The sequence below is a fragment of the Arachis hypogaea genome, chromosome 17 (assembly GCF_003086295.3).
Source record: "Arachis hypogaea cultivar Tifrunner chromosome 17, arahy.Tifrunner.gnm2.J5K5, whole genome shotgun sequence".
In the NCBI taxonomy this organism is placed as follows: Eukaryota; Viridiplantae; Streptophyta; class Magnoliopsida; order Fabales; family Fabaceae; genus Arachis; species Arachis hypogaea.
The window spans coordinates 48,167,018-48,185,561 of NC_092052.1; the positions used below are offsets into that span (position 1 = coordinate 48,167,018).

General features: G+C 38.9%; 1 non-coding gene across 1 annotated transcript; it reads left to right on the forward strand.

The window, feature by feature from the left end:
• The first annotated feature begins 8,698 nt into the window (after nt 1–8,698).
• On the forward strand, nt 8,699–8,806 carry LOC112768841 (small nucleolar RNA R71). The gene has a single exon (XR_003186224.1). It is a non-coding gene; the product is annotated as a small nucleolar RNA R71 (small nucleolar RNA).
• The last annotated feature ends 9,738 nt before the right edge of the window (nt 8,807–18,544 follow it).

The window sequence follows — 18,544 nt, forward strand, 5'->3', positions numbered from 1 at the left end:
ACTGTAAAATTATAAAAAAAAAATTTATTTAGAATGAAAGTAATGTGATTAAGTGTAATTTACTTAGATGTGATTAAAAAATAATTGAATACTATGTACAGAAAAAAATGATATTATTAAAGAATAAAATTAAAATTTATTTCTATGTATCGTTTTTGTCCCCAACATTTTCGTCCTATTTACATCCTTAACGTTTCAAAATCGTCTCAATTTTGTCCCGCCGTCAATTCTGTTAACGGTTCTCTAACGGCAGGACAACATTGAGTCAATTTTGAAACGTTAGGGACTTAAATAGAACAATTGAAACGTTAGGGACAACTTTAGGACTTACCCCAAACATTGGGGACAAAAATGATACATTACTCTTCCTTCTAAAAGCTGTTAAGTTGTAGAAAATCAATTTTTCACACCAAACTTCCGACGGGCATAACTTTTTTGTTAAAAAATCATTTTCATTCCATTCTTCGAACATTATAAACTTCACGGACCAATTTTCATTCAAAAAAAGTTTCACAGAATTTGAGGATCTGGAAGCCAGATTATGGCCCGCCGAAATTGGTCAAAATTCAATTTTTACCCTAAACACAAAACCTCTAGTTTTACCAAATTCGTCAATTCATACTCAATCAAACCACCACAATTTTTAATACCAATGACCTCTAACTACTTTTTTGTAACACCCTAACTTTTAGCACCTACTCTTTTGATGGTAATCAGTGGCTAAGAGAAGGGGGGTTGAATCTTAGTCCCTTTTTGTTGAATATTAATTTATGCTTTTTCAAAGAAACTTCAGGAGATATTTCTACTTTTGTCTCATAACCAGTCAGGAGGCATTTTGTTTCTGTCTCATTACGGGTTAGGAGATATTTTTTATTTTTGTCTCCAACACAACAGAATCAGAATAAGAGTAGAAGAGAAAGAGAGAATCACACCCAGAAGTATCCTGATTCAGCTGCTAAGTGCAATGCAGCCTACATCCAGTCTCCATCACAACAGTGACGGAATTTCACTATAATCATCAGATTACATACACCAATTCTTCCATAGGATCTACCTAATCCTATCTGGGACAAATCTAGATTCTATCCCCAAATCTAACTTAACTTAGACTCTCACCAAGCTTTCAACCGCAAAGTACTAACCCAACTTGTAAGGGAATTTCCACAGGATCATGACACACAACAAATAGATGTTCAAAGAAACTCTGAGACATCTATGGCTTTTTTTTCTAATATTGATCACTGCTTTTTTCCTCTCATTGGCTTTTTCTTACAAACCTCACCATGTTTTCCTTTTACCAAGAGACCCAGATAGACAATACTAAGAAAAAAAAAATAAAATGAACATCTTTGAAGGAGAAGAAACTCAGGAAGATTGGGTAGTGTTCCAAGGGTTACCTGAAACAGAATGGTCGATCTCGGGTGAGACCTTCTAGTCTGGTTATAGCTGTCGCATCCGACTTGTTGTAGCGGAGGAGTTGCTCAGTCCTCGATCACCGGTGGGTGGTGGTACCTGTAAGAGAATCCGATGCTTAAGTTAGTACAGGCTTTAGGTAGGTTTTTTGTAGAATTGGAGTATGAGTTATACCTGGGTGCTCCAGTGTATTTATAGTAGTGTTTGACGATCTTCCTTTAAGATAAGTTTGTTATCTGATCTTATCTTTTATGAGTGAGATCATATCTTTGGCCAACCGCCTTCTAGTAGTCGGTGGTCCTTTCATTCTTGGCCTTCTTGGGCCTCTGTGGCAGTTTACCCGAGCTCTTTATGAAGAGGTTGGTGGCGAGCCAACCTCTAAAGAGGTCGGTCGATTTGCTTTAGTCCAACCCGGATCTTCTAGCTTGGTCCAGGGTATGAATAGGTAGCTATGAGAACTCTGTGCTTTTACTTTTTCTCCTTGTTTCAACCCTTGGCCGTTCACCCTTATTATAGAAGGGGAAGCTTTCAAGGTTGAAACCAGTTCAACCAAGCCAGCAACATCTTCTCCAACAAACAAAAGCTTCGGTTCCGACAGAGAGAAGAAAGAGGGAAAACCAAAAACCAACATGTATGTACCTCTCTCAACCCTTTTCATCAAGTTTCTTCAATCTGAGCCTTTGATCTTGACTTTGGCCCCAAAAATGAATTCGGACCTTTGATGAATCTCTGACCCAGGACAGCTCCTTGCTTTCTATTTTTGCTTCTTCTTACATGTAGCTCAGTGGCTACCTTCTTTCTTTGATGAACAGAAATGGAAGTGAGCTTTCGCAACTGAGATCTTCTTCTCTAACAGAGGCAGATGATGCCAAGGCATCTTAGGCTAGTTTCACTAACCTTTTTCTTTTGTTTTCATTAGGTTTTATGCAATTTCTTGAGTTATAAGAAAGCATTTGGGTTAAAAGTTCATGTATACCTTGATTCATTTAAACATGGTTAATTTGATGCATTTTCATGAGATTTATGCCATAATTACTTGTGTGATAAGAATGATGCAATTTCTCATGATTTTAGCAAGGCTTTGATGCATGTATTGGTTGATGATAGGTGTAGGAAGGCATGGAGAGAAGTTGAAGAATGGGCATAGAAAGAAGAAGAGGAAGCAACGTTGGTGACCAAAGTTAGTCCACCAACGTTGCCTCAAACGTTCGAGGAAAGAGCAGTGAAATTTGCTGCAAAGTTCTGGTGCAAACGTTGGAGGGAACATTGGTGAGCCAACGTTACCTCCAACGCTCTTTAATACAGTTTGCTTTCTAGATTTGGAAAAATTTAGTGCGATGCGTACGCGTAGGCGACGCGCACGCGTGAATCGTGGAATTTTGATGAACCATGCGCACGCGTGGGTGACGCGCACGCGTGGGTGACGCGCACGCGTGGGTAGCCAACATTGGAGGGAACATTGCCAGTCCAACGTTGAGGCCAACACGCGCGACATAAGCTTCAAATCTGGAATTTTAGAAATTGGCATCCACGCGCACGCGTTGGTGACGCGCATGCGTGAGTGTGCCAACGTTGGAGGGAACGTTGTCAGTCTAACGTTGAGGCCAACGCTTTCGAAAAGCTTTCAAAAATTGGAATTGGGGAAACTGCAATGACGCGTACGCGTCGATGACGCGTACGCGTGGATGTGTATTTCTTCCCAGCCACGCGTACTGGTGCACGAAATTGTGATCTCCAGGTTCGAATAATCCCTGGTAATGGCTCCAAAGCTTGGTGCTCTGATCTTAATTCATAATTGTCACAACTTCGATACAACTAACCAGCAAGTGCACTGGGTTACGTGAGTAAGGGTCGAATCCCACGGAGATTGTTGGTATGAAGCAAGCTATGGTCACCTTGTAAATCTCAGTTAGGTAGATATAAATGGATAATGGTGTTTTCGAATAATAAATAATAGAATAGGGATAGATGTACTTATGTAAATCTTTGGTAGGAATTTCAGATAAGCGAATAGAGATGCTTTTCGTTCCTCTGAACCTCTACTTTCTTGCTATCTTCATCCAATCTGTCTTACTCCTTTCCATGGCTGGCTTTATGCAAGGGCATCACCGTTGTCAGTGGCTACATCCCCTCCTCTCAGTGAAAGATATGCTCACATGCTCTATCACAGCACGGCCAATCATCTGTCGGTTCTCGATCATGCTGGAATAGGATTCACCCTCCTTTTGCGTCTGTCACTAACGCCCAGCACTCGCGAGTTTGAAGCTCGTCACAGTCATTCAATCATTGAATCCTACTCGGAATACCATAGACAAGGTTTAGACTTTCCGGATTCTCTTGAATGCCGCCATCATTCTAGCTTACGCCACGAAGATTCCGGTTAGGAGATCTAAGAGATATTCATTCTAGCTTAATTCATGTAGAACAGAAGTGTTTGTCAGGCACGCATTCATAAGGGGGAAGGATGATGAGCGTCACACATAATCATCACCTTCATCACGTTCTTGGGTGCGAATGGATATCTTAGAAGCGAAATAAGAAGAATTGAATAGAAAACAGTAGTACTTTGCATTAATCTTTGAGGAACAGCAGAGCTCCACACCTTAATCTATGGAGTGTAGAAACTCTACCGTTAAAAATACATAAGTGAAGGTCCAGGCATGGCCGTGTGGCCAGCCCCCATGGTCTAAGAACAATGCGTTCAAAGATGATCCTAAGATCCTAAGATGATCAAAAAGATGCCTAATACAATAGTAAAAGGTCCTATTTATAATAAACTAGTCACTAGGGTTTACATGAGTAAGTAATTGATGCATAAATCCACTTCCGGGGCCCACTTGGTGTGTGTTTGGGCTGAGCTTAAGTGTAGCACGTGCAAAGGCCATTTGTGGAGTTGAGCGCCAGTTTCTGTGCCAGTTTGGGCGTTCAACTCTGGTTTTGGATCCTTTTCTGGCGCTGGACGCCAGATTTGGGCAGAAGGCTGGCGTTGAACGCCAGTTTACGTCATCAATTCTTGGCCAAAGTATGGACTATTATATATTGCTGGAAAGCCCGGGATGTCTACTTTCCAACGCAATTGGAAGCGCGCCATTTCGAGTTCTGTAGCTCCAGAAAATCCACTTTGAGTGCAGGGAGGTCAGAATCCAACAGCATCAGCAGTCCTTTTTCAACCTCTGAATCTGATTTCTGCTCAAGTCCCTCAATTTCAGCCAGAAAATACCTGAAATCACAGAAAAATACACAAACTCATAGTAAAGTCCAGAAATGTGAATTTAACACAAAATCTATTAAAAACATCCCTAAAAGTAACTAGATCCTACTAAAAACATACTAAAAACAATGTCAAAAAGCGTATAAATTATCCGCTCATCACAACACCAAACTTAAATTGTTGCTTGTCCCCAAGCAACTGAAAATCAAAATAGGATAAAAAGAATAGAATATACTATAAATTCCAAACTATCAATGAAACAGAGCTTCAATCATATGAGCGGGACTTATAGCTTTTTGCCTCTTGAATAGTTTTGGCATCTCACTTTATCTATTGAGGTTCAGAATGATTGGCATCTATAGGAACTTCAGATTTCGAATAGTGTTATTGACTCTCTTAGTTCAGTATGATGATTCTTGAACACAGCTTCTTTATGAGTCTTGGCCGTGGCCCTAAGCACTTTGTTTTCCAGTATTACCACCGGATACATAAATGCCACAGACACATAATTGGGTGAACCCTTTCAGATTGTGACTCAGCTTTGCTAAAGTCCCCAATTAGAGGTGTCCAGGGTTCTTAAGCACACTCTCTTTTTTTTTTTTTTTTGCTTTGGACCTTGACTTTAACCGCTCAGTCTCAAGTTTTCACTTGACACCTACACGCCACAAGCACATGGTTAGGGACAGCTTGGTTTAGCCGCTTAGACCAGGATTTTATTCCTTTAGGCCCTCCTATCCACTGATGCTCAAAGCCTTGGGATCCTTTTTATTTCCCTTGCCTTTTGGTTTTAAGGGTTATTGGCTTTTTGCTCTTGCCTCTTGGTTTTAAGAGCTTTGGCTTTTTCTGCTTGCTTTTTCTTTTTCTTTCTATAAATTTTTTTTTCACCTATTTTTTTTTTCTGCAAGCTTTGTTCTTTGCTGCTTTTTCTTGCTTCAAGAATCATTTTTATGATTTTTCAGATTATCAAATAACATGTCTCCTAGTCATCATTCTTTCAAGAGCCAACATATTTAACATTCTTAAACAACAACTTCAAAAGACATATGCACTGTTCAAGCATACATTCAGAAAACAAGAAGCATTGTCACCACATCAATATAATTAAGCTAAGTTCAAGGATAAATTCGAAACTCATGTACTTCTTGTTCTTTTGAATTAAAACATTTTTCATTTAAGAGAGGTGATGGATTCATAGGACATTTATAACTTTAAGACATATTTACTAACTACTAATGATCATGTAATGAAGACACAAACACAGATAAGCACATAACATAGAAAATGAAAAACAGAAGAAATAAGAACAAGGAATGAATCCACCTTAGTAATGGTGGCGTTTCCTTCTTGAGGAACTAATGATGTCCTTGAGCTCTTCTATGTCTCTTCCTTGTCTTTGTTGCTCCTCCCTCATTGCTTTTAGATCTTCTCTGATTTCATGAAGGATGATGGAGTGCTCTTGATGTTCCACCCTTAGTTGCTTCCAATAATTGTGTGGAAGAAAATGTATCCCTTGAGGTATCTCAGGGATCTCTTGATTTGCAGTCAAATGTTCTACCACTGAGCTATAGACCCTTGATGGAAGCTTTTGTCTTCCCTTTCCTCTTTCTAGAGGTTTCTCTGGCCTTAGGTGCCATCAATGGTTATGGAAAAAACAAAAAAAGCTATGCTTTTACCACACCAAACTTAGAATGTTGCTCGCCCTCGAGCAAAAGAAGAAAGAATAGAAGAAGAAGAGGATATGGAGGAGATGGATGGCTGTGTGTATTTGGCCATATGGGTGGGATTGGGTGGGGAAGAGATGTTGAATTTTTGAAGGTAAGTGGGTGTATGGGTGTGAGTGGTAAATGGAAGACAGAAGGGATGAGTGTTTATTGGGAATAGAGGATGATTGAGAAGAGAGAAGAGAGTGAGTGAAGGTAGGTGGGGATCCTGTGGGGTCCACAGATCTTGGGGTGTCAAGGCATTTAGATCCCTGCACCAATTTAGGCATGCAAAATGCCCTTGCACACAACTCTGGGCGTTCAGCGCCAGGTTGGTGCCCATTTTGGGCGTTCAACGCCCCTTTGCTGCCATTTCTGGCGTTGAACGCCAGGACCATGCTTGTTCTGGGCGTTCAGCGCCAGGATGCTCCCATTCTGGGCGTTCAGCGCAAGAACTATGCTCTATTCTGGCGTTTGAACGCCAGACAGATGCTCCTCCAGGGTGTGATTTTTCTTCTGCTGTTTTTGATTCCGTTTTTGATTTTTTTGTTTATTTTGTGACTCCACATGATCATGAACCTAAGAAAACATGAAAAACAATAAAAATAAGAATTAGATAAACATTGGGTTGCCTCCCAACAAGCGCTTCTTTAATGTCAATAGCTTGACAGTGGGCTCTCATGGAGCCTCACAGATGTGCAGAGCTTTGTTGAGACTCTCCAACACCAAACTTAGAGTTTGGATATGGGAGTTCAACACCAAACTTAGAGTTTGGTTGTGGCCTCCCAACACCAAACTTAGAGTTTGACTGTGGGGGCTCTGGTTGACTCTGCTTGGAGAGAAGCTTTTTCTGCTTCCTCTCCATGGTTGCAGAGGGAGATCCTTGAGTTTTGAATACAAGGGAGTTCTCATTCCATTGAAGGACTATTTCACCTCTGTCAACATCAATCACAGCTCTTGCTGTGGCCAGGAAAGGTCTTCCTAGGATGATGGATTCATCCTCTTCCTTTCCAGTATCCAGGACTATGAAATCAGTAGGTATGTAAAGGCCCTCAACCTTTACTAATACATCTTCTACTTGTCCATAAGCCTGTTTTCTTGAGCTTTCTGCCATCTCTAGTGAGATTTTAGCAGCTTGCACCCCATAGATTCCCAGTTTCTCTATTACAGAGAGGGGTATGAGGTTTATTTCTGAACCAAGGTCACACAGAGCCTTAAAGATCATGGTGCCTATGGTACAGGGTATTATGAACTTTCCAGGATCCTGTCTCTTCTGAGGCAATGTCAGTTGATCCAGATCACTTAGTTCATTGATGAACAAGGGAGGTTCAACTTCCCAAGCATCAATGCCAAATAATTTGGCATTCAGCTTCATGATTACACCAAGAAACTTGGCAGTTTGCTCTTCAGTGACATCCTCATTCTCTTCAGAAGAGGAATACTCATCAGAGCTCATGAAGGGCATAAGGAGGTTCAATGGGATCTCTATAGTCTCTAGATGAGCCTCAGAGTCCTTTGATTCCCCAGAGGGAAGCTCCTTATTGATCACTGGACGTCCCTGGAGGTCTTCCTCCTTGGGATTCACGTCCTCTCCTCTCCTCACAGGTTCGGCCATGGCGCTTATGTCAATGGCCTTGCATTCTCCTTTTGGGTTCTCTTCTGTATTGCTTGGGAGAATACTAGGAGGGATTTCAGTGATCCTTTTACTCAGCTGGCCAACTTGTGCTTCCAGATTTCTAATGGAAGACCTTGTTTCATTCATGAAACTTACAGTGGCTTTAGATAGATCAGAGACTAGATTTGCTAAATTAGAAGCATTTTGTTCAGAGTTCTCTGTCTGTTGCTGAGTTGATGATGGAAAAGGCTTGCTATTGCTAAACCTGTTTCTTCCACCATTATTAAAGCCTTGTTGGGGCTTTTGATCCTTCCATGAGAAATTTGGATGATTTCGACATGTTGAGTTATAGGTGTTTCCATAAGGTTCACCTAAGTAATTTACCTCTGCTATTGCAGGGTTTTCAGGATCATAGGCTTCTTCTTCAGAAGATGCCTCTTGAGTACTGTTGGATGCAGCTTGCATTCCATGCAGACTCTGAGAAATCATATTGACTTGCTGAGTCAATATTTTATTCTGAGCCAATATGGCATTCAGAGTATCAACCTCAAGAACTCCCTTCTTCATAGGCGTCCCATTACTCACAGGATTCCTTTCAGAAGTGTACATGAACTGGTTTTTAGCAACCATGTCAATGAGTTCTTGAGCTTCTGCAGGCGTTTTCTTTAGGTGAATGGATCCACCTGCAGAAGTGTCCAGTGACATCTTTGATAGCTCAGATAAACCATCATAGAATATATCCAGGATGGTCCATTCTGAAAGCATGTCAGAAGGGCACTTTTTGGTCAACTGTTTGTATCTTTCCCAAGCTTCATAGAGGGATTCACCTTCTTTCTGTCTGAAGGTTTGAACATCAGCTCTAAGCTTGCTCAGCTTTTGAGGAGGAAAGTACTTGGCTAAGAAAGCCGTGACCAGCTTATCCCAAGAGTTCAGGCTGTCTTTGGGTTGAGAATCCAACCATAATCTAGCTCTGTCTCTTACAGCAAACGGGAAAAGCATGAGCCTGTAGACTTCAGGATCTACTCCATTAGTCTTAACAGTATCACATATCTGCAAGAATTCAGTTAAGAACTGAAAAGGATCTTCAGATGGAAGTCCATGAAACTTGCAGTTCTGCTGCATCAGAGAAACTAATTGAGGTTTCAGCTCAAAGTTGTTTGCTCCAATGGCAGGAATGGAGATGCTTCTTCCATGTAAATTGGAATTAGGTGCAGTGAAGTCACCAAGCATCTTCCTTACATTATTATTATTTTCGGCTGCCATCTCCCTTTCTTGTTCGAAAATTTCTGAAAGGTTATCTCTGGATTGTTGTATTTTAGCTTCTCTTAATTTTCTCTTCAGAGTCCTTTCAGGTTCTGGATCTGCTTCCACAAGAATGTTCTTATCCTTGCTCCTGCTCATATGACAAAGAAGAGGGCACAGAAAAATAATAATAATAATGGAGATCCTTTATACCACAGTATAGGGATTCCTGTGTGAGTGGAAGAAGAGGGGGAGACAAAGAATGTAATATAATGGAAGAAACACAACTGTGAGGATGGAAGAGAGGTGAGATGAGATGTTAGGATATGAATGAATAAATAGAATGAGATGGGGGAGGGATAATTTTCGAAAATTATTTTGAAAAAGAGTTAGTGATTTTTGAAAATGGTTTTAGAAAAATGTTAGTAATTTTCGAAAATTTTTGAAATCAAAAATAAAAATAAAAATAATTAGTTAATTAAAAAGAAATTTTTGAAAAAGGGGGAGATATTTTCGAAAATTAGAAAGAGAGAATTAGTTAGGTGGTTTTGAAAAAGTTAAGAAACAAACAAAAAGTTAGTTAGTTAGTTGAAACAAATTTTGAAAAGATAAGAAGTTAGGAAGTTAGAAAAGATATTTTGAAATCAATTTTTTTGAAAAAGATAAGATGAGAAGATATTTTTGAAAAGATATGATAGAAATTAGTTTTTGAAAAAGATTTGATTTTTAAAATCACAATTAATGACTTGATTCACAAGAAATCACAAGATATGATTTTAGAACTTAAAGTTTGAATCTTTCTTAACAAGTAAGTAACAAACTTGAAATTTTTGAATCAAAACATTAATTGATTAGTTATTTTCGAAAATTTTATATAAAAATAAGAAAAAGATTTTTGAAAAATATTTTGGAATTTTCGAAAGTAACTAAGAATTTTGAAAAAGATTTGATTTTTGAAAAAGATTTTGAAAAAGATAAGATTTTCAAATTGAAAATTTGATTTGACTCATGAGAAACAACTTGATTTTAAAATTTTTGAAAAAGTCAACTCAAATTTTCGAATTTGATGAGAGAAAAAGGGAAAGATATTTTTTTTTATTTTTGAAATTTTTATGAAAAACATGAAAAATATGCAATGCATGAAATTTTTAGATCAAAACATGTGATGCATGCAAGAATGCTATGAATGTCAAGATGAACACCAAGAACACTTTGAATGCCAAGATGAACATCATAGACACAATTTTGAAAAACTTTTAATGCAAAGAAAACATGCAAGACACCAAACTTAGAATTCTTTAATGCTTAGGCACTAAGAATTCAAAAATGTATATGATAAACATGAAAAGACACAAAACAAAAAATCATCAAGATCAAACAAGAAGACTTACCAAGAACAACTTGAAGATCATGAAGAACACTATGAATGCATGATATTTTCGAAAAAAAATGCAAGATGCATATGCAATTGACACCAAACTTATGATATGACTCAAGACTCAAACAAGAAACAGAAAAATATTTTTGATTTTTATGATTTTCTAATTTTTTTTTGTATTATTTTTTTTTTCGAAAATTATGTGAAAAAGAAAAATAAGGATTCCAAAATTTTTAATATGAATTCCAGGAATCTTGCATTCTTAGTCTAAAGCTTCAGTCCAGGAATTAGACATGGCTCACTAGCCAGCCAAGCTTTCAAAGAAAGCTTCAGTCCAAAACACTAGACATGACCAATGGCCAGCCAAGCTTTAGTCTTTAACACGAGAGTATATTGCTCTTTATAACAAATTGCAAGCCTCAGTCCAAATAAATTTAGACATGGCTTCACAGCCAGCCAGGCTTTACATGCTTCATGAAACACTAGAATTCATTCTTAAAAATCTTGAATAAAATTTTTTTGAAAACATTTTTATTTTTTTATTTTTTTTTCCGAAAACATATGAGAGATTTTTGAAAATATTTTTGAAAGATTTTTTTGAAAACAAAACGAAAAGAAAATTACCTAATCTGAGCAACAAGATGAGCCGTCAGTTGTCCAAACTCAAACAATCCCCGGCAACGGCGCCAAAACCTTGGTGCACGAAATTGTGATCTCCAGGTTCGAATAATCCCTGGTAATGGCTCCAAAGCTTGGTGCTCTGATCTTAATTCATAATTGTCACAACTTCGATACAACTAACCAGCAAGTGCACTGGGTCGTCCAAGTAATACCTTACGTGAGTAAGGGTCGAATCCCACGGAGATTGTTGGTATGAAGCAAGCTATGGTCACCTTGCAAATCTCAGTTAGGTAGATATAAATGGATAATGGTGTTTTCGAATAATAAATAATAGAATAGGGATAGAGGTACTTATGTAAATCTTTGGTAGGAATTTCAGATAAGCGAATAGAGATGCTTTTCGTTCCTCTGAACCTCTGCTTTCTTGCTATCTTCATCCAATCTGTCTTACTCCTTTCCATGGCTGGCTTTATGCAAGGGCATCACCGTTGTCAGTGGCTACATCCCCTCCTCTCAGTGAAAGATATGCTCACATGCGCTGTCACAGCACGGCCAATCATCTGTCGGTTCTCGATCATGCTGGAATAGGATTCACCCTCCTTTTGCATCTGTCACTAACGCCCAGCACTCGCGAGTTTGAAGCTCGTCACAGTCATTCAATCATTGAATCCTACTCGGAATACCACAGACAAGGTTTAGACTTTCCGGATTCTCTTGAATGCCGCCATCATTCTAGCTTACGCCACGAAGATTCCAGTTAGGAGATCTAAGAGATATTCATTCTAGCTTAATTCATGTAGAACAGAAGTGTTTGTCAGGCACGCGTTCATAAGGGGGAAGGATGATGAGCGTCACACATAATCATCACCTTCATCACGTTCTTGGGTGCGAATGGATATCTTAGAAGCGAAATAAGAAGAATTGAATAGAAAACAGTAGTACTTTGCATTAATCTTTGAGGAACAGCAGAGCTCCACACCTTAATCTATGGAGTGTAGAAACTCTACCGTTAAAAATACATAAGTGAAGGTCCAGGCATGGCCGTGTGGCCAGCCCCCATGGTCTAAGAACAATGCGTTCAAAGATGATCCTAAGATCCTAAGATGATCAAAAAGATGCCTAATACAATAGTAAAAGGTCCTATTTATAATAAACTAGTCACTAGGGTTTACATGAGTAAGTAATTGATGCATAAATCCACTTCCGGGGCCCACTTGGTGTGTGTTTGGGCTGAGCTTAAGTGTAGCACGTGCAGAGGCCATTTGTGGAGTTGAACGCCAGTTTCTGTGCCAGTTTGGGCGTTCAACTCTGGTTTTGGATCCTTTTCTGGCGCTGGACGCCAGATTTGGGCAGAAGGCTGGCGTTGAACGCCAGTTTACGTCGTCAATTCTTGGCCAAAGTATGAACTATTATATATTTCTGGAAAGCCCTGGATGTCTACTTTCCAACGCAATTGGAAGCGCGCCATTTCGAGTTCTGTAGCTCCAGAAAATCCACTTTGAGTGCAGGGAGGTCAGAATCCAACAGCATCAGCAGTCCTTTTTCAACCTCTGAATCTGATTTCTGCTCAAGTCCCTCAATTTCAGCCAGAAAATTCCTGAAATCACAGAAAAACACACAAACTCATAGTAAAGTCCAGAAATGTGAATTTAACACAAAATCTATTAAAAACATCCCTAAAAGTAACTAGATCCTACTAAAAACATACTAAAAACAATGTCAAAAAGCGTATAAATTATCCGCTCATCACGTACGCATAGGTGACGCGCACGCGTGGAATGGCAAAAATGGCCATCCACCCGCACGCGGGGCTTACGCGTACGCATGACCAGGCAAACGTTGGTGCCCGAACGTTGAGTCAAACATTGCTGAAAACACACAGAACCCATTTTCTCTGATAGAACGTTTGACCCAACATTTGCCCTAAAATGTTGACCCCAACGTTGATACCAAAATTGCATAATTGAGCACCTCTCTTCTCAACAAGCATTGGGAGCCAATTCAATCCACTTCATCAAAGGCCAAAAGCCCAATCCAGATACTTGAAGACCAATTGAAGAAAGTGTATAAATAACTTGGAGTTTAAGTTAGTTATGGGGTTAGACAGATTGGGAGCTGGATCTAGATTCAGATCTCTGCAATCAATTCTTTTGGAATTTCTTTACTTTTCTGCACTTTTCTTTCTTTCTGGAATTGAATTGAGCTATGAACAACTAAACCCCACTTCATTGGGTTAGGGAGCTCTGTTGTAATTCAATGGATCAATAATAGTTTTCATCTTCTTCTTCTATCTTTTCTCTTGATTTTGCTAGAAAGCTTTCGATCTTAATTTAATTGAATAGTTGTCTTGACAAATAAGCTATTCATAATTGGATTTCCTCTGATCCTTGAGAGAGGGATGAGGAAATCATGCTAGAAAGGCTTTCTCACATTGGATTAGATTGGGGGTTGGATGGATATCGTGACATGTAATCCTACCAATATTTTGATCTATGAATTTGTGTGGTATAATCAGTGACCATACTTCATCTCTTCCCATGAGCAATCAAATCAAGACATTGGGCAATTGTTCAAGCTTTGAGAGATTGGTGAGCCAAGACATTGGGATCCAATCACCTAAGATTGCCAAGCAAAGTCAATGAATGCATTGATTGAGGAAGAGATGAAAATGATTTGATCCGGAGAATTCAATATCTCCTAAAGCCCAATGAATCCCCCATTCTGATCTTACCCATTCTTTTACACTCTGCTGTTTAATTTGATGCTCAATCCCCATTCCCATTTAATTTCTTGAAATTTAAGCTTCTGCACTTTAATTACTTGCAATTTACTTTCTGTCATTTAGTTTCTATTATTTTACTCTGCAATTTAAATTCTGTCATTTACATTTCTCGCTCTTTAAGTTTTCCGCCAATTTACATTCTGCAATCATTCAATTCTAATTCAGTTCAACTAGAACACTCCTTCAATTAAAATTTCTCAACCAATCAATCCCTGTGGGATTCGACCTCACTCTATTGTGAGTTTTTACTTGACGACAATCCGGTGCACTTGCCGGTGAAAATTTGTTGAGAGACAAGTTTTCGTGTATCAAGTTTATGGCGTCGTTGCCGGGGATTGATTTTGTATTGAAAATGATTAAAATGAAGGATCACTAGATTGAGAATTTTTCTTTTCTTTTGTTAATTAAGTTTCAATTTCAGCTGTTTACTTTTATCTTTTGTAATTTTATCTGTTTCTCTTTATTTCTCTTTGTTTCTTTACTTTTCAGCAAATTAGTCCACTAATTGTTTGATCAATTGCACTAACCAAGCTAACCTTAATTCTTAGTAAATTATCTACTTGCTGTTTGCCTGTGTTTTGTTGAGTGCATGATAGGTAGAAGACGGGAAACTTCAACCTCTTTTGATAGTGAACCTGAGAGGACCTTCCTTAGATTAAGGAGAGAATCAAGAAGAAAGAAAGCTATTGGTGCAGAGGAAAAAGAGGAGGACTTAGATATAAATATGGAGGATGATATGGAGAACTATCATGAGGAAGAAGTGCATAATTGTGGCAGAGAGGGTGCAGCAAATCATGCTGGACATGAGAGAAGGGTGTTAGGCTCCTACATTAACCCCAATCCTGGGAATTGTGGGAGTAGCATTCTCAAACCAACCATTCATGCCAATAACTTTGAGTTGAAGCCACAGCTCATTACTCTCGTCCAAAAGAACTGCTCATTTAGAGGAAGTGCACAAGAGGATCCTAATCAACATTTGACCACCTTCTTGAGAAATTTTGATATTGTAAAGTCAAATGGTGTTCATCCAGACACTTACAGATTGCTTTTGTTCCCCTTCTCTCTAAGGGACAAGGCATCTAAGTGGTTAAAATCCTTTCCTAAGGAAATCTTGACAACATGGGAAGATGTGGTGAACAAATTCTTAGCAAGATTCTATCCTCCTCAAAGAGTTAACCAATTGAGAGCTGAGGTTCTGACATTCAGACAACAAGACGGTGAAACTCTATATGAAGCATGGGAGAGATATAAAGAGCTGACTAGGAAGTGCCCTCCTGACATGTTCAATGAGTGGGTGCAGCTACATATTTTCTATGAAGGTCTATCACAAGAGTCAAAGAAAGCATTAGATCATTCTTCTGGCGGCTCCCTCAACAAGAAAAAGACAATTGAAGAGGCTATAGATGTCATTGAAACAGTGGCCAACAATGAATATTTCTATGCCTCTGACAGAAGCAACAACAGAGGAGTGATGGAGCTAAATCACATGGATGCCATACTAGCTCAGAACAAGATGATCACTAAGCAACTAGTAGACCTCACTAAGCAAATGGAGAGGAATCAAGCTGCAGCAATCCATACTCAGCCACCAGCATAAGAAGAGTTGAATGTAGAGGAAGGAAATGACTGGGAACAGGCCAATTACATTGGAAATGCTTCAAGACAACCTCATGATCCATACTCTAAGACTTATAACCCTGGCTAGAAGAACCACCCAAACTTTGTGTGGGGAAATCAGCAAAATCAGAGCCAAGACCAGAAACCTCACAACTCCAACCAGTACACTTACCAACAATCCAATCAAAGATCATACAAATACCCATACAACACTTCTCACTAACCTTCATATCAACCATAAAACAACCATTCTCAACCCCCCAATTCTACCCAACCATCACCATCTGAGGACAGACTTTCTAGGATTGAAGCTATGCTTGAAAATCTTGGCAAGGAGATTCAGGATAATAGAACATTCAAGAATGAAGTAAGGGCTAGTATGAAAAGTCGAGGAGAGACCATCAAGAAGCTCGAATCTCAAGTAGGATACCTATCTTAACAATTCTCAAAGTCCACTGACAGCTTCCCAAGTGATACTGAGAAGAACCCAAGAGGAGAGGCCGAGAATGTGAGATGAGAAGAATGCAAAGCAATTACCCTAAGAGATAAGGAAATCCTGGAGGAAGAAATCTGTAGACACCCTGAGCCCAACACAGAGGAGTCAAGGAAGAATTTAGGAGAGGCAGAACAAGGAATTGGCCCTGTGCAGATGAAGGAACCAATCCTGAAGCCGTATGTGCCAAAAGCACCCTACCCTCAGAGACTCAGAGGTGGTGAGAAAGAGAAGACATACTCTAGGTTCCTAGATACATTCAAGTCTCTTCACATCAACATTCCTTTCATCGAAACCCTTCAACAAATGCCATCTTACATCAAATGCATGAAGGAATTGCTAATTAAGAAAAACACCTTGAAGGGTGGACAAATAGTGGTGATGAATAAGGAAAGCAGTGCCCTTATACAGAAGGAGTTACCCTCAAAGAAGAAGGATCCAGGGAGTTTTCACATCCCTTGTGCCATAGGAGACATAATGATTGATAAAGGATTCTGTGATCTATAAGCAAGCATAAATCTAATGCCTCTGTCTCTCATGAGGAATCTGTAGATCAATGAGTTAAAATCCACTAATGTAATCCTCCAATTGGCTGACAAAACTTAGAAATAAGCAATATGAGTGGTTGAAAATGTACTGGTGAAGGTAGGAAAGTATTTTCTCCCTGCAGATTTTGTGGTCCTTGAGATGGAAGAGAGCCATCTCCAACCAATCATTCTGGGGAGACCATTTTTTGCTACTGCTAGAGCGCTCATAGATGTGTAACAAGGGGAGCTAATATTGAGAATACATGATGAACATCTCACCTTTCATGTTTTCAAGCCTACACCTGAATCTGAGCCAAAAACCAAGGAGTTGAAGGATGCTCATAGTGAAATGTGCCTGCAGGAAAGCAACAGTGAACCACAAGCAGAGCCCCTAAAAACATCCCTAGTAGGAAAACAGGAAGCTCAAGAGATACAACAATCAAGGAAGCTCTAGGAGGAGTTGAAGCTACAAGATTCAGAAGGAGTAGCTAACAAGGACCATCTTAACACAAGAGTCACTGGAGTATCACTCGGAGCAGAGAAGAGAGTTATGAAGAAAGTGCCAAAAAGATGGAGAAACAAAAAGATTCCTACAGAAGATTTTTTCCCTGGGGACAAGGTGATAACAATCTACCATCCACTAATTCCACCTCATCTTCCTTCCATTCCATCTCAGTTACCTCAAGTGTTCACAATCAGAAAGATTTTATCCTTGGAGCATGTGAAAATTATCAAGGAATCAAGTTAAGACAGCTTTATTGTGAGAGGCGAGGACCTGAGACACTACAATCTCCCCTGACAGAGGCCAACCGTCAAGCTAATAACGTTAAAGAAGCGCTCCATGGGAGGCAGCCCATGATTTAGTTTTCTCGCTTTTATTTTTTTAATGCGAATAATCAATGGTTCCTTAACATGGATTCAAGCTCTCAAAGACAAATTTGACATTTACACACAACATCTTGAAGCATATGATCCATCTCTAAGTTTGGTGTGCCTAAAGGCACCCTAAGATGGTTTTCAAAAATGATGATCATATATCCATCTTGGGACATATACTGAAGTACTTCCTTGGATTATATAGCCAAATAGTGAAGAAAAAGAAAAAAAATAAAAAAAAGAAGAAAAAGAATAACAATAAAAAGGGGACAAAATGCCCCAAAGTGAAGTCCAACAATAATCAATGCATACGAGTTGTGATCAAGAAAAGAATGCATGAGTGTGTGAAAAAGTGAAGAATGGGTAGTTAGGTTAGCTTTGAAATTTTATAGATTGTTATATAGGTTAGGTGGGAAGTTTAAGTTAATCAAAGATTCAAATTTCAAGTCCACTTGACCATATGCATCCTTATCTTGACCCTAGCCCTATTACAACCTTGTGGAAAGACCTCATGATAATTGTATGCATGCATGAAATAATTGTTGATTGTTAGATGAAAAAAAATCTTGGAAAGCATGATTAGGGGAGAATTGAGTGAATCAACCCTATACAATTGAGTGATTAGAGTGGATACACATTCGGTGAGGGTTCGATTGCTCAATTACATGTTTTCACCATGATCATCACTTTTCTAGCAAGTTTGTAAAATATTTTAATAACTCAATTCAATTGTGGGTTTGGCTTGGTTGTTAATACCTTGAGCCCTTATGCTTATATTGGTTTTCTTGGGAATTGATTTATTTTGACTAAGCAATTGCATCCATTTAGATAGTTGCATGTAGGTAGATTGCATTTAGTTAGTTTACATTTTAATAAATGACGATACCCTTTGTCTTTTTCTTGGTTTAGCATGAGGACATGCTTGGTTTAAGTGTGGGGAGATTTGATGCACCACTATTTTGTGGTACTTTTTATGCTAAATTAAGTGGATTTTATCAACTTTTCTCACATTTATTCAATGAAATAGCATGGTTTTGTAATTCTCTCTTAATTTGTGCTTAAGTGTGAA